General features: G+C 39.3%; 1 protein-coding gene across 1 annotated transcript in view; it reads left to right on the top strand.

The window, feature by feature from the left end:
- Nucleotides 1-16,916: 16,916 nt before the first annotated feature.
- Nucleotides 16,917-25,681, top strand: part of ZBTB20 (zinc finger and BTB domain containing 20) — a 590,333-nt gene continuing 581,568 nt past the window's right edge. Inside the window, exon 1 of the mRNA XM_089512479.1 lies at nucleotides 16,917-17,136. The gene's annotated coding sequence lies outside the window, so the exon portion shown is untranslated. The remainder of the gene's footprint in view (nucleotides 17,137-25,681) is intronic.

The raw sequence follows: 25,681 nt of genomic DNA, 5'->3' as shown, positions 1-25,681 counted from the left end.
TTCTGCATCTTCTTCCTCCTCCTCTTTTCCCCCTCTTCCTCCTCCTCTTCTTCCTCCTTTTCTTCTACTCCTCTTCCTCCTCCTCTGCTTCTTCTCCTCTTCCTCCTCCTCTGCTTCTTCCACTCTTCCTCCTCTTCTTCTGGTTTTTGGCCAAAAAGGGAAGCACATTTCTGCCATCTGTCTAGGAATAATGCCAAATGTCCTCCATTTTGATCATGCCTAAGAAACATGCTTTATATGAATTTTTTTTTAAAAAATCATCCAATTTTTTGCGTGCCCTCCATTTTAAAAAATGTGTCCTACATTTGAAAAAATTGTCCTACATTTGTCCTACATTTGTCCTGGTTTGGAGGTCCTGACTTATGGCAACCCTACAGCTCCTTAACCATGAGCTCAAGTATTTATTCTCCATGAATTTATGGCTGGAGTTGCTCTGCAGTCATCATTCTACTGAAGCTTTTAAACTTTCCTGCTTTGTTGACTAGAACAGAATGGTTTGTATGCAGCACTTCTATTTGCTTTCAAAATGTTGTTGTTGTTCTTGTTGTTGTTGCTGTGTTCCTTCAAGACATTTCTGACTTATGGCTACCCTAAGGTGAGGCTATCATGGGGTTTCCTTGGCAGGTTTCTTCAGAGAGGGTTTGCTATTGCCATCCTCTGAGGCTGAGAGCATGGGCCTTGCCCAAGATCACCCAGTGAGTTTACATGGCCGAGAAGGGATTCAAACCTGGAGGGCAACCAAAATGGTGAAGGGTTTGGAATCTATGCCCTATGAGGAATGACTTAGGGAGCTGTGGATGTTTAACCTGGAGAAGAGAAGGTTAGTTTGTTTTCTGCTGCTCCAGAGACTAGGACTCAGAGCAATGGACGAAACATTAGGAAGAACTTCCTGACAGTAAGAGCTGTTTGACAGTGGAACAAACTTCCTCAGAGTGTAGTGGAGTCTCCTTCCTTAGAGGTCTTTAATCAGAGGCTAGATGGCCATCTGTCGGGGATGCTTTGATTTAGATTTCCTGCATGGCAGGGGGTTGGACTGGATGGCCCTTGCAGTCTCTTCCAACTCTATGATTCTATGATTCTAGTCCACTGCTTAAACCACTACACCATGCTGGCTCACCATGCTGGCTCTCCAAAATTACATAGAGGTAAATAATCAAATTTGAGGTGGGAGCAAGGTCATCCCTCTAGGCAAAGCGATTTCAGTACTTTTGTGTCTCCTGAGTATGTGTTTGTGGTCCATTTTTTTAATCCATTCCAGTTTGGTATATTCTCAGAAATGCGTAGAAGGGTCTGTGTGTGCACATGCCTTGCATTTCTGAGATGTGAAAAATACTTTTAAAGAAGGAGTCCTTACCATTATTTGATCTCCCCCATTACTCGTTATTGTACTTTGTGTTCAGATTTCTCATTACATTACTTATTTTGTGTCACTCATTATGTAACTCATGCTTTTAGTGCTTCTATTGAAATCTCATAAGTCAGAAAATTGGCTAAAATCAAAAAAGTAATGTTATGAGTTGTTAAATTACTTTTGAAAAGGACAGTTGTTATACTCTAGTAATACACACATCAGTGTTGCAGATAATGTTGTTACTTCCAAGTTCTCTTGTACTACCATACTCCTATGTCTCCAATGGAGTTTAGTGTTTTAGAGCAGTGTTTCTCAGGCTGTCTGATGTGGAGAACTGGCGATTATTTTCCTCCAATGTGTTGTCCCTAATGGGTATTATTGTTTCTTTTCTACTGAAACTCACTAGGTAGTCAAAGGCACTGGTCTAGAGACCACCACTTTGAGCTGCAGTGCTTTAGACAATGCTTTGGTTGTGACAAATTCTTAATATGGCTGTGTTATTTCATAACACAAAAATCTTTTACATAAGTGTAAAATCAGATATATAGGTGCACAAAGGAAAGTGTTATAAAAGATAGTATCACATTGTATAGTAAGACAGTAGGCAGGACAGAAATGAATTATTTGTATCTGTCTTCATTGCAGACAGATGGAAGATAGTTAGATGCCCTATGAATAAAGATTGCTCTGAGCAGCCCCATCTCCAGCATTTTCTAAAGATGCCAGCCACACATGCTGGTGAAATGTCAGGAATAACCTCTTCCAGAACATGGCCACATAGCTCAAAACCCCCACCAAAAACTATTTACTCATACTGTTTGACTAGTGTATTCCTCCATAGACATATTGCTAATTTAAATAAAGAGAATGCCATGGAGTTGATTCCACAGCAGTTTACCAACCACTGGGGTGTTAGGCACTGCTGCATTGTCCCCTTGATATTGCTAGGGACATCCATTTCCTAATGAGACAGTTTAGGAAATTATATATACTTGAATTATATGTACTTGAGTAGTCAGATTCCAAAGTAGCCCAATAAAGCTCACCCTGTGTTTAAAACCCCAGGTTTAAGGCATTAGTTTCTATTCCCTGAGACTGAGTATGCATTTCAGAAATTCTTCTGGATATGTTTCATTTCCTAAAAATCCTGCCCCTTATTGAGCTTCTTTAAGATGGATCAGATCTTTTGAGGTGCATACATAAAGATATTTAGGATGGTTCAAAATATTACTTTGAGAGAAGTTGCTCTGTGCTGTACATTCTACAAATACAAAAAAAGCCTATTGTATTTCTCTTGTTTAATCTTCTTTTTGTATCTTAACAAAATAATACTGCAGAGATATAGAATATTTGCATGGCCCTTTTACATTTTGGTTGGCCCCTGCTGATAAAAATCAAACACACTGTCCTCTTGTTATTTGTCAAGTTTGAAAAACCCAGTTTTAATCACTTCATACAGGTATCTAATTTGAATCAGGCTGGCAAGCTGCGGGGCTCTTGTGCTTGTTTAATTGGTATCGTTCTCATCACATTTGAATGAAGTTGCACACACGCTGCAGGACATCCATAGAGACAACTGAATAGTCAAGGCTGTCACTCTGGAAACAGGATGGTGAGATGCAGCCAAACTAAAGAAGGAACATGGGTCAGATTTTGTGTATGTGTTTCTGTCTTTTTGGGCAAGTTGTGTAGTTCTTTGAAATTAGCTTGACGTGACTGATTCCATATTTAACATACAGCATTGATGCAATGTATGGTACTGCTGTTAGGCCCAGCACATGGGTGAGCTCTATACAACCTGTGTATCTCTGCCTGTAAGGGTATGAAAGCATTATATGATAAATCTTCAGATGAGTTTTGGCAAATCTTACAAGGTCTAGAATGTATTTGCAATGTTAGTAGTACTTATAGTTGTATAATAATAATAATAATAATAATAATAATAATAATTTTTATATTTCCTGCCTCTCTCTGTGGATGAGGTGGGATTACAGCAATAAAAACAACATTACAGCAATAAAACTACAATACCATATAAAATACATTCAGTAAAAACCACGACACTACTAAATTATCATCTAAAATACATACAATTACAAATGGAGGTGGAACATTATTGAGTCTATTATAACAGGTTGGATGGGTAGGCCTGCCAGAACAGATCTGTCTTGAGTGCCTTCTTAAAGGCATCTACGGTGGTAATGACGTATCTCCTCCGGCAGGCTATTCCAAAGTTTGGGGGCTATGGCAGTGAACGCTGTAGCTCTGTGGGAAGTTATTATTAACCTGGTCTTTGTATGTTATTGTTAACCGCCCTCAAGTCAATCTCGACTCATGATGACCCTGCGGATGAGATGTCTCCAAGATTCCCTATCTTCCACTACTTTTCTTAGTTGTTGTGGATTCATACCCGTGACCTATCTAGCATGTGATCTTTCGCTTTTCCCTAGCATTATGGTCTTTTCTAATGGGTCGTGTCTGTTCATGATGTGGCAAAAGTATAACAGTGTCAGTTTAATCATCTTGGCTTCCAGGAGATCTCAGGCCTCATCTGTTCTGAGACCCATTTGTTAGTCTTTTTAGCTGTCCGCAGAATCCTCAGCACTTTTCTCCAGCACCACATCTCAAATGGATTTATTTTCTTTTTATTCTTTTACTTAATTGTCCAGCTCTTGCATCTATACATGGTAATAGGGAATACAATTGCTTGCATGACACTCACCTTTGTGCTTAGTTGTATATCTTTGCTCTTTATGACCTTTTCTAGATTTTTCATTGCTGCGCTCCCCATTCTTAGTTTTCTTTTGATTTGTTGACAGCAATCCCTGTTCTGATCAATGTTTGATCCAAGGTATAGGAACTCTTTACTGTTTCTATTTCCTCATTGTCTAGGTTGATTTTATGAATATTTTCCGTGGTCATTACTTTTGTTTCTTTATTTTTAGGAGTAAGCCTGCCTTTGCACTTTCTTGTTTGACCTTCCTTAGTAGTTGCTCTAGGTCTGTGATGTTTTCTTCTAGTAATTTGGTGTCATCTGCATATCTGTGTTCAAGCCTGCTTTTCTTATAATATTTTCTGTGTATGAGTTGAACAGATAGGGTGAAAGGATGTGCCATTGCCTGACCCCTTTGCCACTTGGGAACCATTCTGTTTCTCTGTATTCTGGTCTGACAGTGGCCTCTTGTCCTAAGTATAGATTTCTCATCAGGATTATCAGATGTGTTGGCACTCTCTTGTCTTTAAGTGTGTTCCATAGCCTTTTATGATCGAGGAAGTCAAAGGCTTTGCTGTAGTCTATAAAGCACATGCTGATTTTCTTTTGGAATTCCTCAGTGCGCTCCATTAGCCATTGTAGGTTTGCAATATGGTCCCTAGCTTGTGGATGGGGATGTATATTGATGTTTCCAATCTGTTGGCCACCGTTGTGTTTTCCATATCTGTTGACATATATTGGTTATGATTGGAGTTGATTCTGTCAGTGAGCACTGTACTACCCCTGATGATGATTATATAACCATTTGATAATTGGGTTTTAAGGAACTAATAGGAATATGTAATTCAGTATTAGTATTTTATAGATTGTTTTTCTGGATTGTACTGTATTATTTTAATGATGTAATCCCGCTTTGATTTTTGGGAGAGGCAGGGAATATAAATAAAAAAATATATTATTGTCCGGGAAAGCAGCCAAAGGGCTGATAAGGCAGCTAGTTCTCAAACAAACAAAGCCCCTCCCAGCACAGCAAAGTCAGTGTAAGCTACACAGTCCTGGAGATTCACAGTAGTTCTACCAAAAGGGATTACCAAGAGAATTGTCAGACGGTCCGAGGTTCAGGGCAACAGATAGGCAGGTCGATAAAGCAGTCCAAGGTCAAGATTTCCGGGTAGTCAAGACAAGAAGCCAAGGAGCCAGAGACAGAGTCTTTCCTCTAAAAGAGTCAGATATCCACTGGCAAAGAACCACACATGCTCCAGGTGCTTAAGAAGGCAAGGAGCTGGCCTTCAGCTGTGTCTGATTATGAAGACGCTTCTGATAAAGCCTCTGAGATCTTCGAAGGCCCTCTCTTTCTGCTCGACGCTCATTGAAGGTAGGCACACTGCCCAGATCCTCCTCCGTGTCCACAGCCTCGGCACCAGGCAAACTTGACTGCTGAATCTCTGGAGGGGCCATAGACTCTGCTCCAGCAGAACTAGGGCCAGCCTCTGGCTCCTCCATTACAGGATCAAGCCCCAGGGGCTCTGGCTCCTCCATTACAGGTTCAGGTCCCAGGGGCTCTAGCTCATCCTCTGAGTCCTCCAAGCTGTCCTCCAGGCTGGGCATGACATTTATTATTAGTAGTAGTAGTGGTAGTTCAATTGTGATTTCATCTGATCCTGGTGATTTATTTTTCTCCATTTCTTTTATTGCAGCTTCTACCTCACTTTTTAGTATTGCTGCCTGTAGTTTATTTTATTATTTATTAAAATTTATTGTTGTTGCTGTTATTGTTGCATGCTTTCAAGTCATTTCTGACTTATGGTAACCCTAAGGTGAACATGTAATAGGGTTTTCTTGGCAAGGTTTGTTCAGAAGGGGTTTGCCGTTGCTTTCCTCTGAGGATGAGAATGTGACTTGCTCAATGTCACCAAGTGGTTTGCATGGCAGAGCAGGGGTTTGGACCTTAGTCTCCACAGTCATAGTCCAGCACACAAACCACTACACCACACCTATATCATAAGATCTCTGAACAGTTTACAAAAAATAGTAGGCAATAAAATCAATTTAAAATTTAGTCTAAAAGCACATTGAACAACTGAACAATTTTAAACAATACTACTTGGTAACTGAAGTGTCATAGTCTTCTGCTTTAGTTCACATGTGGCTTGACTTGCTCTCATCCTAGGTAAATCTCAGGTCCTGCATTTTGCCTTTCAGGAACAAGTGGTTCCTTCTCAGATATTTGGTAATCTGAATGTACTGGATTTACCATGTGATAGATCTGGATTTCCCAAGATGACTTAACGATATATGGAATGCTTTATGTCTGCCTGTTTTCATGGAATATTGCATTTCTATTTTTTTTCAGGAATTGGCATGGCTTGGACTATATTTATAATAGCATTTAGGGCTTTGTTCTTTGGGAAAGTACTGTAATATGTTCAGTACATTTTAGGTCTGGATTATCTGAATACTTTCTCCTGTGTGATTCCCCCTCTCTCCCACATATTAAAGAGTCCATATATGTTGTCTTCCACAAGGCAGAGTACTTCTTCTGTTATAGCTGCAAAACTATGAGATATCCACTTGCAGGAAGCTACTTGGGCTGCCTTACTGTCATTCTTCTGAAATGAAGTTAGAACCTTCTTTTTATTTAAATTTTGAGGCTATTATTCCCCTGTAGCTTTCAGAATAGCTTACAAGTAAGAACATAACGTACGATAAATAATCAGTGAACAAACAGCAGTGGGCAGTTGAATCCATCTTAAAACAGAGATAATAACAAATGTTAAAAATTGAAAGAATGCTCTCCCCACCCCCCACCCCCAAGCTTGGGCAAAAAAAGTCATCAGTTGGCATCCTGTTCCCTGCACAAATAACAGCATCAGGGAGGACTTTTTGAAGAGGGAGTTCCAAGGATGACTAAAAAAGCCCTTTCTCTTGTTGCTATTCACCTTACCTCAATTCATAGGAAGACATATAGCAGAGCCACAAAAACAGTGTCAGTTGCAGCCATACAAAATATACACAAGAACAGCTGCAAAAGTTGGCAGGGTTCCCAACGTGTGTTGAAAGACTCTTCATCAAGAGAAAACAACATTGTCTATATACCTTAATAAAAAAAAAACAATTGAAACAAAATGTTGGGCTGTAGAATATAAAAGGAAGCTCAATACATTAAATCTGTAGCACTATATTTTATTTTATCTTGATAGAGAATTATAGAAAATATGTTGAGAATCATGGGAACTTGTTCAATCCCATGTTTAGACAGAGCAAGGGGGGACTGGAGGTTGATCTCTGTGTTCGGGCAGGTTCAGATAGATCCCAAGCCATTTTGATTTTGAAAAACCAGTATTAGTTTTTGTGTGCTGAAATTGGCATGCTACCCTACTTCTATCAATGAATAAGACTAACACTTTACCCTTGAACCTGTTGACCTATAGCTATCCAAAAATTTTTACTTTGAGGTCACCAGAGGTTGTAGACTGTGGTATGATCTGGGCAGACAAGTCAGCAAAGGACTCCCTTCTGGTTTATTTAGAGCAATATAAAAATATAGTTTCTGCCTCAGATGTAAGCCCTATTTCTATTTAGTAGGATCAAACATCCAAAATACAGTTACAGTCAACCAGTGGTTACTGTCAGTTGGTTTATCATAGTATCTTTGGTTCACTTCTCCAAAAGAAAAGAAAGGCCTTCTTGACTTATCTCAAGGAGACTGCCTAGAACTGCCAACTTTTTATATACTGTCTTATCAGATAATTTTTAGTGGAATCTTTTTTATCTCCTGTATTCTCCTATCATGTTTCTCTCTACAGACTGGCTGCATAGTTACTTTATCCAGGAACGATATCCAGCTGTTGGTCCATGAGCCTCTGCCACTCTAACCAATACATAGTAAAAATGTCTTAACTAGAAAAGAAATACCAGCAAGTGAAGCTCACTAGAATTAAAACATAGGTGAGGCTGAAATAATTTGCCTGTATTTTAATTCTAATATAACAGAAGTATGAGAATCATCAATCAAGAATCATCTAATATCATAAATCACTCTAGGTTTCCCATCACACACATTCATACAACATATTCAGGTACCAGAGAAATTGGTTTCATGCTGCCCAGTTTCTCCCACTTTGTTCCTCCAAACTGCAGCAGTCTCAGTAATCAGGAACTCACTACAGGGAAGAAATTCAGCATTATATCCAAACTGAGGCATCTCATTTGTCACTTTCCTGAGATGCTAGAATTTGAGACCACAGTTTAAAACTTGGATTGCTGTTCCTGGTTTGTTTGGATGCTACAAGCAGAAATCAGCTTCACATGAAACACCAAGCCAACTTGCAAGTGATTACCTGATTAGACAAGTCAGTCTGGCAGGAGATAAATGGGAAGTATCAGGCAGAAATCATCACCATCTTTGTATGCCGCTTTCCCCCAAAACTGGACCTCAAGGCAGCTTGCATGTTTCATCATGAAGAACAAGCTAGGATTCTAAGTTTTTTCAAATATGATCACATTATCCTGAGTCTTTGGATGCTAAGACCGGTAAGATGCTTGTTTCTTCTCTGCTGTCCGTTGGTTTTACAATGTAATATAGTAGTAAGGATGTTGAATTAGGACTTGGAAGATCTCTAGGCTGACGTACCCCACAAATTATTGGCCCGTTACAAACGGGCCTAAAAGTGCGCGCTCCGCGTGTGCTAGGGTTAGAAAGGGGCATCCTTTCCAGATGCCCCTAATCCTAGCACGCGCAGAGCGCGCACAAAATGGCGGTGGCTGTTCCACACGGCCGCCGCCATTATGACATCACGACCATCATAATGTCAACCACCTATATACGGGGCGGCGCGGGCGTGACATCGTCATGCCGCACCAGGGCGCATAGTGCGCCCCTTCCCCGGCCGCAAAAGGAGCTCCGAAACAGAGCTCCTTTTGCCATTTGCGTCGCTGGGTGCAGCCTTCAGATGGCTGCGCCCAGTGACGCAGAGGAGAAAGGGGCCAAGCGGGGACACCGCGGGGTGTCCTTGGGGCTTGAAGCCCCAAGGACACCCCTTTCCAGGCTGCAGGGAAGGGGCCTTTTGCCAACTCCCTGCAGCCTGGAAAGCGGCAGATCAGGGCCTCAGCGGCTGCCACTCTGACCGCTGAGGCCACGATCCGGCGGGGAAAGGGGCGGGTGCAGGCTGCCGCTTTTCGGCGGTCTGTAACCCGCCATTGTGAGGGAGAAGAGCCACATATGCTGCCTTGAAGTAGTTGGAGGAAAGCATTAATTAAGGCAATTAATTAAGAAATACATATTTTAAAACAATTTATTTGTTTTTGGTTTGTTTTTGATATTTTATTATTATGCACTGCTTTAGAAATGTATATGGGGTGGGTTTAAAATTTCAAAAAGACAACTTGTCTTATATGAAACAATATTATATTCTAATGTATATACTGCCATTCTCCACATAGAGCCCTTGATGGTATATTGCTCCATGGACAGCATGGAGACTATGAGGAGACCTGTAATGGCACCTGCATTATTCCTTGTGAAAACCACTTGCATGTAGTGTGAGGCTGGCAGCTGAATCCTAAACTGATACCTGATACAGAAATTGCCTTGTACTTATAACTGAAAAGGTGCTCATTCACATTGGGGATGCTATCTGTCTTATTTGCATGAAACTGTACATGCACTCCATCTGTACTTGGATCCCACAAGATTCTGTTAAGATGCATAGCAGTTTTCCATTCTGACATTGAGGAAAACTTGCAGACGTGACATAGGTAATTGCTCTGAAATAGGTTTAGCCCACAGGGAAGTTGATTAGAGGTCTGAGGGTAGCAGAACAGAGCTCCATATGGGATGACTGTTGTAGTGGCCATCATACTGTGCTTCTAACATTTACATTTTCTCTAGGAACTGATATCTTGGAAGGGAATGCCCAAAGAACTGCACTAGTGTACCCCATTTATTTCTCCCCTGTTATTTACGGCTGAAATCTAAGTATTTAATAGTCATTTTAACATTCTGTGTTTCCAGTATATAGGTATGTTATAGCTAGTTGCACCAGGTGATTGTCATGCCCTGGAATGTTAACCTGGTAACTTAGTGAATTACAGGAGGGTTGAAATAAGAGGTTCAATATTCTATCGTGAATAACATTGCTCCTTAGGAACCATTTCAATTTGCAGTGAACTTGCAGGTGATTCTCAACGATACTTCATACTTTAAGATGGAAGTTTAGGGACCAACTGAGTTAATTGTTCTTCAGCTTTTTATTACTGTTGTTGTTACTAATATATATATATATATATATATATATATATATATATTTATTTGAGTTGCTGATAATCATTTAGTGCAGGCAAACAAGGTAATTTTTATTCATGTAGCACCAGCAGGTTAAAGAACAGACCAAAATTACAACCATAGTGTTTCAGTTCAGGTTAACTACCCTAAGCTCTGAAAATAAATTGTTCTATAGCTACTATGAGATAGCTTATGTTAATGTACTAGATATATTGGCCTTACCTATTGAATACAAAGTCTGGCACAAGATTGTAAACGAGAGTAAAACAAAAACAAAAACTGAAAAGCAAATAGCTGGGAACATTAAGACAGACAGTTAAAGAAATACTTTAATGTAGCATAAGCAAAAAGCCAAGAAAGAAATTGATTGGGCTGTTAGAGAAAAAAAGCAATGAAAGATATGCTAAAGGAGAAATTAGAGATTGTACAGGTGGATGAATCACATCTGTTCTGGATGTGGAAGATTTAGGCCCTAAAATTTATCATCATCATCATCATTCTCATCATCATCCTGCGCTTTTTCTGGGACTCAGAACGGCTTCACAGCATTAAAACAATACAATTAAAAACATTTTTTTAAAAAAGTACATTAAAAAGGCATTATGTTATTACGGTATTAAAACAGATAGTTATTAAAAGAATAAAACATATTTGAAAAAGATAAAACTATATATAATGAAAAAACTGTATGATATTTTTAAAATGGTCCAACATCCCAGCCTGTCCTTATAGCAATTCCTTAAACGCCTCTGTGAACAGGTAGGTCTTCACCTGCCAGTGGAAGGCCATCAAGGAGGGAGCCATTCTGATCTCCCTGGGCAGGGAGTTCCAGAGTCTAGGGACAGCCACTGAGACGGCCCTCCCTTACATCCCCACCAACCGTGCTTGTGATGGTGTTGGGATGGAGAGAAGGGCCTCTCCAGAGGCTGTCAGATTTTGGGTAAGTAACCATACCTGAAATGATACCTTTGGGGACAGAATCTGAAGGACTAAGTTATCAAAAATTATCAGGTATCATGTTAAAAATTAATGAAACCCAAGGTCTAAATATCATCCACCAAAGTGCTCTTTAAAAACTCATATTTGGCTAGGCTAATATGCTGATAAAATAATGTAATTTGTCCCTAATATTAACTACCAGACTTCAGAATAGATAGTGTCATGTGGATTTTTAAAGAAGATCTAAATGAGGTTCAGACGATTACTAGAAAAACAACTTAGAGATAAAATTATAAAGTGTATAGAAGGATAAGTCTTGAGGAAGACTGAATCTTGCTGAAGAAGAATCAATATTGCTTTTGGAAAGTAAATCCAGACTATCTGAAAGACTGTATGTTCCCATATAAATCTGCAAGAATTCTAAGATCATCAGGGGAAAGCTTTCTCTCAGTCCCGCAACCGTCACAGGCTTGCTTGGTGTGGATACAAGAGAGAACCTTCTCAGGAACTGCCTTCCATTGGAGGTTAGACTGGTCCACCCTACATTCCTTACACAGACAGGGAAATGACTATTTGCAATGTTTTATCTATCTTTTAAACTTTGTATATCTTTTAGATACAATTGGTCCTCTGTATCCACACAATCAGCATTCATAGATTCAGATTCATGGCATGAAAACATATTTTTTTTAAAAATCCAATAAGCAAACCACCACCACCACCACAACAACAAGAACAAATTTTATTTCTTTCCCACCTCTCTAAACGCTCGATGTGGGGTACATGTTAAAATGCAAACACAATTTAACCCCCCCACACACACACACATAAAACCAGCAGTTAAAATGCAATACTATAAAACCGTTAAAATACACTCATATAATACATTCTTTTAAATATACCAATTAAGAAGTCATGCTTTAAAGTTGACTGGGTAGGCCTGCCGGAAGAGATATGTCATTATGCCATTTTATATAAAGGATACCATTTTACTGTGCTATTTTATATAACAGGACTTGAGCATCCATGTTTTTTAGCATCTATGGGTGGTCCTGGAACTAAACCCCAGTGAGTACCAAGTGCCCACTGGAATTTTATATATACACACACTCACATATGAAGATTTTAACTGTTTTAATTATTTTACTGTTCATGTTTTTAAAGTGACTTTCTGGGAGCTGCCTTGGGTCCCACTTTGGGGAAAAGGTGACATACAAATGAAATAAATAAATAAAATATATCACAATATTCTATCAATTTTATTTAGAAAAAATCATTGTCCCGTTCCCCTTTCATCCTCCTGCCTCGTTCCCCACCTTTCTCCTTCTGTCCCCAGTTGGCTCCTTCTCCCTCCGTCCCTGGCTTCCTCCTCACCCAGAGCCGATTTGAAGTGGCACAATGAGTGGGGGCAACAACCATGCCAAAAAAAAACCAAAAACGATTACACTGGGGTAAGAAAAAGATCTGCTTTGATAGTGGGAATGAGGGACCTTTTGGAATCGGTTTCCAACGCAGAGCGTGGGCGAATTGGGAATCGGTTTAAACTGCAAATGGGAATGAGCCCTAAGAGAGGAATGTGTGGAATCTATCCCACAGAAGTCTTGGTCTTCTACAGAGGAGAGTGGGGTAAGTGATCCTTGGAGTCATTTGCACAATCCTCGCTGCTGCCATTTTATCCTATCCCACAACCTGTGCCCCTCTCCTTTTCTGGTAGCAATTGCTGTTGTGGGTTTTTTTTTAGGTAGTTACAGTATTCTCTTATTTACTTGGAGGATGATAAATAGGCTCTCACTGTAACAAATCTCTTTTGTATACATGGGAGAAACAAGTACAAAGCTGGAAAATGGAGAAGAAACAGTTTTGCCTTCCTCCCTAAAGCATGGCAATAGTGATGATATGGCAGCAGTGATGGAGCAATGCATTTTAGCTGCCCAGTAGAATGAGAGAGAAAGTGTGTGATGTATTCTCTTCCACTTGGTTTGGGGCAGGATATTCACTCAGCTCACGAGCCCCAAGAACTCCTGCCTTCATATTAATGCACGACACACAGATAAATTGTAACGAGAAGACTTTTTAAGAACTAACAGTGGACAAAACACATTTAGCAACATTACCTTCAAAAGCAGAACTAGATCAAACTTCTTGCCATGGGAATTTCAAACCGGTAGATGAATGTATTAAAAGAGGTAGTGGGTTGTTCTGTTACATTTCTTTTGCACGTTCAAACTTTATATCACAGTATGGATTTTTGCCTTGTCCAAGCATATCTGCAAAGTATGTTAGATCTGAGTTTCTACTTACCAGATTAGCACTTTATGAATAGGACCTGCAGTACCTCTACCATAAAGTATAGTTGTAAAATGTAAATTATCATTATTGGAAATCTGAAATTTTCCTCCCAACCTCAGAAAATATTTGATTTATTCTGAGCCCATTTGGAACATGTCACAAACTTATGATGTAAACTGGGAGTATTTTAGAAGTTGATGTCTATGGCCATCACTTCCAGTATAACTTCAGTGCCTCCACATCCGATCCACTGGTGTATCTGGCTTACTCTTTCAAGTAGCAGCATTGAACTGGAAGGTAGAATGGCTCTTTTTCTCCTTTCCTCTCCTCATTGGCACAAGGCATTGCTGTTATTGCTATGAGCTAAGCTATGATGTGTTTGGTGCTGAGTAAACTATACTTTCCAGTGCTTCTGTTGGCTGGTTCACAGCCATAGCAACATGCCAGATTAGAGCAGGGCAAAAAAAATCCTATTCTCTCTCTCTCTCCCCCCCCCCCCCCCCCGATATCCCTTTATTGGACCAGAAAATAATGCAAGTGGATTGGGAAGGTCTCCAGCTTGGATTAAAATCTGTGATGGAGAACTGTGGAGGCAGTAATGTTTACCTTCTCTTTCAGATGAACATTACAAGCTACCAAGATTTGTATGTGTGAGCCAGGAAATGTTGATTTTGGCACATCGCTTGTGTTTTACACCAATACTCTAGTGTCAGGTATTTGAAATGTAAGATTTTAGCCTAATTAAGCCATACTGAAACTAATTAAGCTTTTAATGTATGTTATGTGTGTAGATGTGTCTGGCACTTCAAAAGAATGAGAGGATGGATTCGTGACAAAAGAAGTTTACAATTAAAGCACAGGCACAAAGGAAACAACAAAGGGATGATAGAAAAACTGAGAAATGGGGCAAGATGGCAAGATGACAAAAACTGTAACATGGAAAGAGCTTACAGATATATACTTGCTTATCAGACCAAGAAGATTATCTCACCAGTCCCCTTGTCTCTGCAGCCATGCTAGAAAAATAAAATAGCAACATACTGATTGAAGAGCAGCCATTACCATATATTCTTTCATTGACATGGCTCCAATGCGCTCTCTTCTTGCCCTCTCCCTTAACTCTGCCCTTCCTTCTTCATGCCTTACCCAGCATGCCTTTAGGGGTTTTGTTTGGTTTGTTTTGTCAACCTTTTTTTTTTTGCCCAATTCCAGAGCTCTCCAGTCCTGATTTAACCTTTTAAAAAGATGTTTTAAAACTTTAGATGCTGCAGAGCTCTGGATTTGTGTGAAAAACTGAGAATTAAAAAAAAAAAAAATAGCTGGGGGGGGGGGAAGGGAAGAGGAGGGGACAGTGACACCACATGACTGGCAATCATGCAAGTGCCCCAGAATGGCTTTTCATACCTGGGGCATTGCATGATTGCCAGTTCATTCATGGATTTTCGTCAGGGAGTGAAAAGGGATGATTGGGAGGTGGCGATAATGAGCATCACTGAATCCACTTCCTTCCCAGGGGAATTACAGTTTAAAAGCCACATGTGCTACTCTCCTATGGCACTGAATCCCTTTATGGATTTGGATATATGCAGGTATATAAGCCACATGGTTGATAGAATTTGTGGCAATGGAGTGACTTTTACTTACCTATCCATCTGTGCAGTAATGTCTTCTCAACCAAAACAAGTAAAAAAGACTCTCAAAGTATTACAGTATGAGTTTAGGCTTTCTTTACTCAGACAGCCACTGGTAAAATAATCTCTCACTCGGCAGAGCAGATTTTTAGAAGAAGATACTGATTAGCATTTTACCTGCATTATGTCTCTGTAAACATTGTGTCCATAATTTTGAGTACTCTTTCAATCTGTTTCGATAGAAGTTGACCAATATGTAGAAGTTGACCAATATGTATCTCAGGGAATCTACCAAGAATTCTCTCCTGCCCATTCCAACTGCACCCTCCAGCAATGGTCCCCTAAGTGTACCATCTCCTCCTGTAGCTATTTTCTGTCTCTTCCTATGTCCTTCCTGGTTTCAGGAATGCTCAGCACAGAATATATGATGTGCTTAACACAGAAGCTAAGCGTGTTGAGTGTGTCACAGAAGGCACATCATTTGACAAGTTGAGGAGGGTGGTTTGTGATTAAATTAAGGCTGTAGTTTGATCTAATGTTAAGTAAGCAAGCATGTACATCACCATACTGCTTAATGTTTTTCTGAAAACTGGTAGCACAGTAGTAGCTTAATTTCTTGTTCGTGTGGTCCTGGCATACCCATTAGTAGCATATCAGTGGGTAGTTTGGTTGCTACCATGTGGGAAATACTTATTTGCAGCTCATGTCATGAGACATTTGTCAGACATAAGTTGAGAGTGTGCTACAAAGAGGCACGCGTGGTTTAGACATGGCAAATTGTTGAACTGTTTCCCCCCTTTGGACAATGAGAGTGGTTGTTATTTTCCACTTTATGTATCAAACGGAGGAGCTGAAAGGGCTGTGTCTGGGACTTGATGGTTTAAATAACCATGGGCTGTTTGTAATTTGAAATACGGTTTATTTCTGTCCTTGTTACAGTATGTACTATATGTATTGCGCTATGCACTATACTGCAAGTTGCACCTGTTCTGACATAAGTAGAAGACATTATTATAGCTCTCTCTCTCTCTCTCTCTCTGTGTGTGTGTGTGTGTGTGTGTCTGGGAAAAGTGAACAGTGGAAGAATGGCCTTCTCTTAATTTGTTTACTGGCAGCCTCTTCTAGAGCCTTCTTCTCCAGCAAGATCAGTTTTCCCTGCCCCACTATTGTCTGGGGAAATCTATCTTCAGGAGTTGCTTTCTTTAAAAGATCTCATGCCCAGTAATCAGTGGGCTTTGTGTCCTTTGCCTGTCAAAAGAGATATGTTTACACCTTCCATGCATGCGTTAAAGCTATCAGGTTACAAAGCAGAGCGGCTGATGCCTTCCAGTCCTCTGGGCTAATATGCGCACACACACACACACACACACACACACACACACACACACACACAATGTATTTATGATAATTACGTGGACTGCTTGGAACAATGCATGCCAACATCCTGTAACATAAATAAGGAAGGTGGGGCCAGCTGACATTAAACGGCTTGTTGGCCAGCAATCCTGATCCTCCACTATAGATCTATCTATATCTGTACCCTTCCTATGACAGGGTCTCAGCCTGGCAGCACTGAACCTGTTGCTGCATTAGCCGAGTTGTATTTTGCTAGATAGGGAAAGGAGGGTTGTCTGCTGTCTGGTAGGAGGGCTTTGTCTGTGTATGCCTTTCTCTCTCTCTCTGTCTCTCACACTCTCGCTTGCACTCTCTCTCTCTCTCTCTCTCTCTCTCTCTCTCTCTCTCTCTCTCTCTTGCTCTCTCTCCCTTTCCCGTCTCTGTGGTTTGTAAGGTAGGTTGCAGTGTGTGTATATACACAACATCAAGAGCAGGAAAATGGACTCATTAGGGAGGCAGGCAGTCATTACCATTCACACTGCACTTCCAGGGAGGCAGCGACTATGAGGAGACAAACTGAGGACTGGGGAGCAAGGTAGGCCAGTCAACTTTTATAAAAAAAAAAAAAGAGAGAGAAAATTTGCTTTCTTCCCCCATTATCCTCCCTCCCTTGTCTATTATCTCATCTCCTCTTGCTTTTTAAATTTTATTTTAGGGGATCTAACTTTGTGAAACATATATGGGAGCCTAAATTTGGGAGCATCTCTAGGCCTTCCTCCTCTGCAAATGCACTCACCCTCTTCCACTTATTTAAGGATGTACTCCTTTATAATAATTCACTTGAATTAATTTTTAATTTTTTTTTAAAATCAGTGCAGGAAACAAATATGTTTGTTTTTCCAACATTAGTTCCAAGTAAATCAATATCTCTCACTCCTTTAAAACAACATTCTCCGTATGTTTAGTGGCTCTCTGCTTTTTTCCCCTTCTGTTTATGCAATTCCATCTGTCTGTCCATATATCATGTTCTCCTTGTTTACTGCTGAATATTTTTGTTGTTCTTGAGGGTTTTTTTTTTTTTTTTGGCTAGTATTTGCCAATGAGTTTTAACTATTAAAGCCGGTGGCCAGAGATTACAGTGACTGCTCTTTGTTTGATATCTGTTGTAAGCCCATATTTACTGTACATGAAAACAAATTGTAACCTGGGAAAGAGGCTGCTCTTCTATTCTGAAAGAGGCTCCAAAATAATTGTTATATTTTGAGACTGAATCTTCTCAAAGACTTTATTTGCACATGTATCTGTCTCGGCCGATTCTTTCAAAAATAATTTTTGGCTGCCAGTTTCTCAGAGGGATAAAAAAAGAAAGGGCTGTATCTCTTATTTTTATTCCTCATTATACTAAAAGGGCCTGACTTGAGGAAGATGAATTGAAACTTTCTGTAAGGGAGTCTCTATCCCTGATTTCTTTCCCCTCCCCACCCCAATACACACAACTCTTCCCAGCACACTTTCTCCCTTGAAGTGCTCTCATTCTGTCTTGTTTTGCCTTGATGCAGGGGGGTAATACCTTTTACAAAGTGGCCACACGTCCTGAGATATATTACTCTTTCTTTCATTGCAACCCCTATATTGTTTCAAATACTGAAGATGTTTCTGAAAATATTTTTATTTCACTCAGGAAGGTGCTACGATGCGTGCTGTAGCCCATTTAAAATTGTTTGAGGATCTTTTCAAGCCAGTTCTCCTTCTGTTTTTCTCCCCCCTCCCCAAGGAAAGGCTTTTTATACTGATCCATTTAGCAGGGCTTTTAAACCTGAACTTATGTCAAGGCTGCCACAGAGTAAATCTGCTACTCTGTGGCTGTATAAAAAGAGGAGGAGAGAAAGTGGAAGGGAGTTACATAAAACCTTAAGGAGAATCCATGAGTAATTACTATGCTATAGAAAATGGATGCTAATCAGTGGGGATCTTTCAACAGTGACAATCCATTAAAAAAAACAAGATTATTAAATAACACGAGAGAACCTTTATTTTAAATTGCATTATGCCTTTCTTGATAACACAAAGAAGGCCTTAGAGCTATTTGCCCAACCTACCTAGCACTGTAGCAGAGATTGTTCACATCACTCATTAAATTCATTCTTTCAGGAAGATAAAAAGTTTTTGATGCTATCAGTATGAGGCACTGAAAAACTGCTACACAGAAAGCTCTTTCTTTCTTTCTTTCTTTCTTTCTTTCTTTCTTTCTTTCTTTCTTAAGTTTAAGCTTCCCACCTCTTGCTGGACAAGCCAAGTTAATTTAAACTAGAGCAACAAATGATCCAGTGGACTTGGCAGATAGATCTCCTTTTTGCTAGACTGCATTGTTTCTAGCCCCTAAATTTTAATCCAAGCAGACTTGGAAGAAAGTTCCTTTGAAAAGAGTTTTGTTTCCTTCAAAGTAAATCTTTTAGGATTGAGGTTTTTGCAGCACGCCATTTCTCCCCTCTTCAGATTATTTTACTTCATACAGTAATTCAGTTGTCCTTGTTCTCCTCTCCCATTTGACATTTAAGAGAAGCACATCAGGAATTGCTTGTAAATCTGGATATATACTTCACTTTGAATATATATGAAGAGAACATGTGGATGTATAGGCTTAAATGTATATATGGTTTTCCTGTCATTAGTTCCAAATCCTGGAACTTTGGCCTGGGAGGTAAGAAAGTGAGTAGTTAAGTGCCTCTGAAGGAAAGCTGTTTAGTGAACAACTTGGTGGGCTTCAGCAACAGTATTCAGGAGCCATTGATTCACCCCCTGGGAGGGGTATGCGTTTTCAAACACCTGATGCTTGCCTTTGAACCACAAATCCATGCTCTCATATAGGCTTTAACTCTTTACTTGTGGGAATTCTTCTAGGCCTTTTATTTTATTTAAATGTATGATTTACAGACTTTTGTGGGATGATAAGATGGCATACCAGCTGTTATAAAGCTTTTTTAAAAAATAATAAAAAAATTAAAATATATTGCTTAAATCTATGAAAGCCTCTGGCAAGCAAAATATCACATTTCAGGAAGGAATGCTGCCTGTGAAATACTTTTGCTCTTTTCTCAAGCAGAAAAAAACCTGCTGATTTTTTATTTTTTAAAGAGAGAGCTTCCCAGTGAAAATACTTAATTTTTTAATTAGGTATATTCTTGTAAAATATGTTAATCAAAAGAGCAAAGTATGGTGGTTATTTGGTACTGAGCCAAAGGGATGTTGTCGCACCTTTGAGACTGAGTGAAAGAAGTTGTAGCATAAGCTTTTGTAGAATTGGTCTACTTCCTCAGATGCAGACCAACTCAGCTATGCCTCTGAATTGGTACGGAACAGTAGAAAGTAAACTTTGGTTTAGAAGACGGAACCATTTTTAAGCGATCAGCAATGGGCATTAACCAGCTGTTTTGCAGTTTTTCAAAGTCCTATATCCCATCTAAAAGTAGAACATCCTATGGTATGTTTGGGTTGCTCATGGCGTGCTTTTTTTTAGTGTTGGAACAGACAGTTATCTAACACACCCACTTGAGGAAGTACTCTGAAGTAGTTATTTCATGCTTTGCCATGCCCTTTAGCTAAAACAGTTTTAACTGGCTCCTGAAGGTGTATTCTTCTTTAACTCCTTTCAGAGTTTAGTCAGAGTTAATTTTTTTAAAGGGAACTAGAATATAGAGATACTAGATAGTCAGATTTGGTCAACAAACTGCCCCTAAAGGTTTATTTCTGGAGCCGTATATTTGGCTTTTAGGATCCTGACACAAAGTTCACTGACTTCAGTGGACTTTGCCTGAAATCTTTAGGGAAGAGAGAAAAATCAATCCTATTTATTTTTATCTGGTGTTACCTGGCTATTTTTTGTGATCTGGTTTTCTGATTGAGTACAGATATTTTCTTCTCTTGATATTTTCTTCAAGTTCACTTCTGAGTGAATAGCTAGGTAGCATTAAAAACAACAATAGAAATTACAATTTTGAAACCTCTTTTATGTTCTGATTTGTAAGGTTTTAAGTCACTTTAAAATAATCTTACCACATGCAAGTCATCTTTAGTTGTCAAGAACTGTTTCAAGCAATGTTCTGCATAGTAATAAATGGGGGGAAATAGCCGGTTCTGATTAGTTTTATGATTATGCAATTTTATTGGACTTATCTACGGTAAGGCAGCAAGGACATTTCCCATTGTGAGGGACTTAAAAACTGATAATTCATGTTTTATTTCTAGTTACTTAACTTTATTTTAAAAATGTAAACACTTATACTCTCCCTCCCCCTGCCCCTTTTAGACAGCAGCTCCTCTCTCTGCATAGACTTGGCAATACAAATCCTGCAGCAACAAGGAAACTGCCAATAAACAAAAGTGAAACTGGCTTCTTATAAAATATTTTGCCCAGCTCAAGTAAACACAAAATAAATAACACACACACACACACAATCAATAATCTTATCCCCCAAACTGAAGTTTTCCTGGAGAACCGTGTTGTGGGGAAGAGTAAAATTTTGGGGCTTTTTGCCGTATTTACTAATTTCCCACTGAAGCAAAAAGTTTGTTTCTTTTCAGGCTTTGGACCCATTCAAGTTAATTGCAACGTGTCCTGGATTATTTTTGGTATTCTGAATATTTGTGCTTGAAACTAATGTTGCAGCTTGTTTTCATTTATTTTTTTTAAGTATAAAGGAACACAGTTTGCTTCCCTAGATCACTAGGGCCTTATCCTTTGGTTCCTTGATGCAATAGTGCCTCAGCCTCTCAAAAACATTAACTGAAGTGTTTGTTTTTGCTAGAATTCAAAGAAGGCTATTAGGAGTTAAGGCTTATGTTGGAAATTTTTTATTCATTTATTTTCTTTAGATTATCAAAATCAGCTCAGAATGGGTCAATGGCATTAAGAAATGGATGACCATATAAAGTGTTAATTAGACACAGAAAGAAGGATATTGCCCTTACAGTTTTTGAGGGACATAGCTACATAATGGATACATACAGTGATACCAATGAAATCCAATAGTATGGCTTCTGTTATATTTCATATGCATGTCATCTGTTGTGTATAAAATAAAATAAACATTGCCATTTACTAATTTTATGGCTTTGATTAAAGGAGACGGAGGGAGACCGTCTCATACCTTTCTTCATTGAATTGTGTGAGCAGGAAACACGATTTTTAAGGACAGGAACTTTTGTTGCTGCTCTGTCTTCTGTACCTGTTCTCTAAATATTATAGTTTGTTAAACTGGCACTCACAATATCAGAAGCGTGTTCTGATTTAGTAACATTTTATTGCCACGTGTACAAATAAGGAGATTATGAAATCAGTTTCTACTTTACCCTGGTGAATGCCCTAGTCAGAACTGAATTCCAGTTACCTAATCCAAATTTTTTAAAAAATTAACTAACATTAATTCCTCTGAATGGTATGTTAGGGTAAAAATATGTAGTACACACAGTTTAACCGGTACACTGGACTTGGTGGCTCACTTGAAGTGCTACCCGTTTTTAGACAACATTTTAGAGATATTGTGAATATGCTCATAGCCTTGCTGTGTCATTATTTTACTGTTATCCATGAAAATTCTTGCCTGTCTTGCATGACCCATTGCTACTATAGTTTTAATATTACACCTGAATCACTCTAGCTAGTCAGAATTTCAAATAATGATTGTGAAGCAAACTTGTTTGTTTGTCTCTAATAATATTTAGTTCTAGTATCAACATTACAGTAAGCCTTAATTCTAGCAGTCCAGGAAAGAGTGGGGAGAAAGTAGGGTGCAAGAAAAAGGTTGGTACCAAGCAGTACTCCATGGTTTTGAAACTGGGATGTTATTCTGAATTCAGCCATTTTGATCCTACAGTTAATGACTGAGCATGAATACGAACTACCACTCCCTAGTTTTCCTATATTTCTGTACTGTTGCAGATAGTATAGTTTAGATAGTCACATTCTTTTCCACAGAAAATTATTTGCATTCCAGTCAGTATTTTTTTGTTTCTGGTCTGAGTGCAATCTTTTGCATATTTTTACATGGGAATAAGTCCTATTGAATTTAGTAGAAGTTGCTTCTGAATAAAGATCCAGAGGACTGTACTATCTTGGGGAAAATACTTGGGCATGAGGATGTCCTTCATTTCACAGCAAGTTTGCACCAGTAAGTCACTTAGTGTGATTTGACAGAAGTAGGAAGATCTGTGTATATGTCTTTGCCTGTCACAATGGCTAGGCTATTTGTTGTTGTGTGCCTTCATGTTTCTGATTTACAGTGACTGCAAGGTGAACCTGTCATAGGGTTTACTTGGTGAGGTTTGTTCAGAGGAGGGTTGCCTTTGCCTTCCTCTGAGGCTGAGAGGCTGTGACTTGCCTAAGGTCCCTCAGTAGGGTTTCCATGGCTAAGTGGGGATTCAAACCCTGTTCTCCAGTTGTATCTCAACAAACCGCTACACCAACCCCCAAAGCATTGATTACTGACACAAGTCTTTTCTTTTTCTTTTTCTTCTACTTTTAAAAGAAAAACAAAAGTTACATGTAGGTCTTTGAGAGATTGTTATTCCTAACTCAGTGGAATTACAGTTTTTCTAAAGAAATGGGAAAACTGGAAGAAGTTGCATGGGATTACTTTGAAATCCTTGCTTTTAAAGAGATATTACTGAAACTGATGTGTGTAGATATCTGATATGCAAGCTAACCCAAAACAAGGCATGATTTAAATAGGAAAGTTGGTTGTGGAATATGGGGTAACTGAAAGATAATGTTTGTTTTAATCTGAATTTGTGCAAATCTACAGAGTTAACCCACACTTTGGGTTGATAGGATTACTGTGTTGGCTGGGTGGGACAGCCCTCATTGATGCACTGTATAAGTTCTTTGGAGAGTCTTGCTTGCTCTGCTTTCCTGTTGTGGGGAAAGCGTTCGCTGGCCTGAGCTTTGTTCATAGGGAACCCTGCAGATTGAAAAATCAGCTGGATTCTCTAGACAGCCACACAATCTTAAAAAAGGAGCTGCCTTAGGCCCAAATCCTATTGTTAGTCCCGAGTAGAATAAACTCATTGAATCAGCAGGATTGACTCAAAAATTGAATGAATAGATCTGCTCTAGTTGGGACTAATACACAGGATGCCAGCCTTAGTTTTCTCAGCTCTACAGAATACAGAGGATGAAACGCCATGCTTGGGAGCGGGTGCTCTTCTACAGGATGGAAGAAGTGGCCATGGAGACTGCTTTTTGTGTGCGTGTCTCCAGACTTCGGCGGTAGGAGTGAGACCATAGTGTTAGAAGGCAGTGGTCATTTTCTTCCCTTATGTGGCAAGAACATCTTGAACTACTGATGACACTAACTCATAGAATCATAGAATCAGAGTGGCAAGAGACCTCAAGGGCCATGATATCCAACCCCCTGCCATGCAGGAATACCCAAGCATACCCAACAGATTGCCATCCAGCCTAGGTTTAAAAACCAACAAAGAAGGAGACTCCACCACCTTCCAAAGGAGTGTATTCCACTGTCAAATAGCTCTTATAAATTATGTTTTTTCTAATGTTGAGGTGGAATCTCTTTTTGTGCAGCTTGAATTCCTTGCTCCGGGTACTATTCTCTGCAGCAGCAGGAAATAAATTTGCTCCATCTGCATTATGACACCCCTTCAATTATTTTAACAGGGCTATCACCTCTTAACCTTCTCTTCTCCAGCCTAAACATACCCAGCTCCCTAAGTCCTTATACAGCATGTTTTCCAGACCTTTCACCATTTTGGTCATCCTCCACTGGATATACAAATCCTTTTTTCATTGTGGTACCTGGAAATGCATGCAGTATTTTAGGTGGCCAAACTAGAATAGAGTGATACTGTTATTTCTATACTTCTATACTTCTATTGATGCAGCCTAGAATTTCATTGGCATTTTTACACAGCCACATCACACTGTTGACTCATGTTCAACTTGTGGTCTACTAGGACTCCTAGATCTTTTTTACATATACTGTTGTCAGTCTAGGTGTCCCCCATCCTATATCTGTGCATATCATTTTTTTCTACCTAAGTGCAGTACCTTACATTTCTCCCAGTTCAAATTCAGTTTGTAAGTTTTGCCTCAGCTTTCTAAGCTATTAAAGTCATTTTGAGCTTAGTTATAACTCAATTATAGCACTGTGCATGTGGCCTCTCATATTTCTTCCCCTGCTTTTGGGCAGAGAATTGGGGTATGCGCACATGGTTTCACCTAGGCTGCATCTGCATTGCAGAGATAATCCAAGTTGACACCAATTTAAATGCCTTGGCTTAGTGCTATGGAATTCTGGGAACTATAGTTTTGTGAGACATTTACACTTCTCTGCCAGAGAGCTCTGGTTTAACCTGGATTATATCTGCAGTGTGGATGCAGCCTCATTTCTCCAGTTGGAGGAGACATTCTGCAGCAGTTTCTCTAACTTGAAGCTCACCATCAAAGATTGGTACTTATGTAAGGTGATAATCATGTAATAGGGGCCATACAGACAGTCCAAAATAAAGCTGCTTCGGGTCACTTTGGAGGTATGCTGTTTAAATGATGCATGCATCCTAAGAGGCCAGAAGCTGTGCCATAGCTGTGGTTTAGTCCTTAGGACTGGAGCATGACTTTGGCATGGCTTCTGGCCTCTTAGGACACATGCATCATTAAAACAGCATACCTCCAAAGTGACCTGAGGCAGCTTTATTTTGGTCTGTCTGTATGAGCCCTATAGAAAACAATTAACATGTATATAATGCCATGATATGTGTTTTAGTTTATGTGTTTATTATGTTATAAATAAAATATTTTCAAAAGCTCACCATCAGCAATGGCAGTAACCTAGCTTGTTTTTCCTATAAAGACTGTTGTGTCATTTCTCCCCTTACCTCTGCAACTACCAACAGTACAACTGACTTTCCATTATTTGTGTATTCTTCATAATGCTCATAGTTATTATTCTGTGGCTGTGTTTGTATAGGTATGTACCATCATAGGTAGGAAGGCATTAACTCTGGTCTATACACACACACCAAAGTGAAAGAGAAAATTTTATTAAAAGGACTTATTTATTTCATGGAGACAAGAAAAGAAAAATTCCAGAATGCTTCTCGGAAAAAAAAATGTCTGCTGAGAAATT

Source organism: Sceloporus occidentalis, unplaced genomic scaffold (genome assembly GCF_023333645.1).
Source record: "Sceloporus occidentalis isolate IW3139 unplaced genomic scaffold, rSceOcc1.0.p SCAF_2, whole genome shotgun sequence".
Classification (NCBI taxonomy): Eukaryota; Metazoa; Chordata; class Lepidosauria; order Squamata; family Phrynosomatidae; genus Sceloporus; species Sceloporus occidentalis.
The sequence above is the reverse complement of the archived record's forward strand: the minus strand, read 5'-3'. Positions and strand labels throughout refer to the sequence as shown.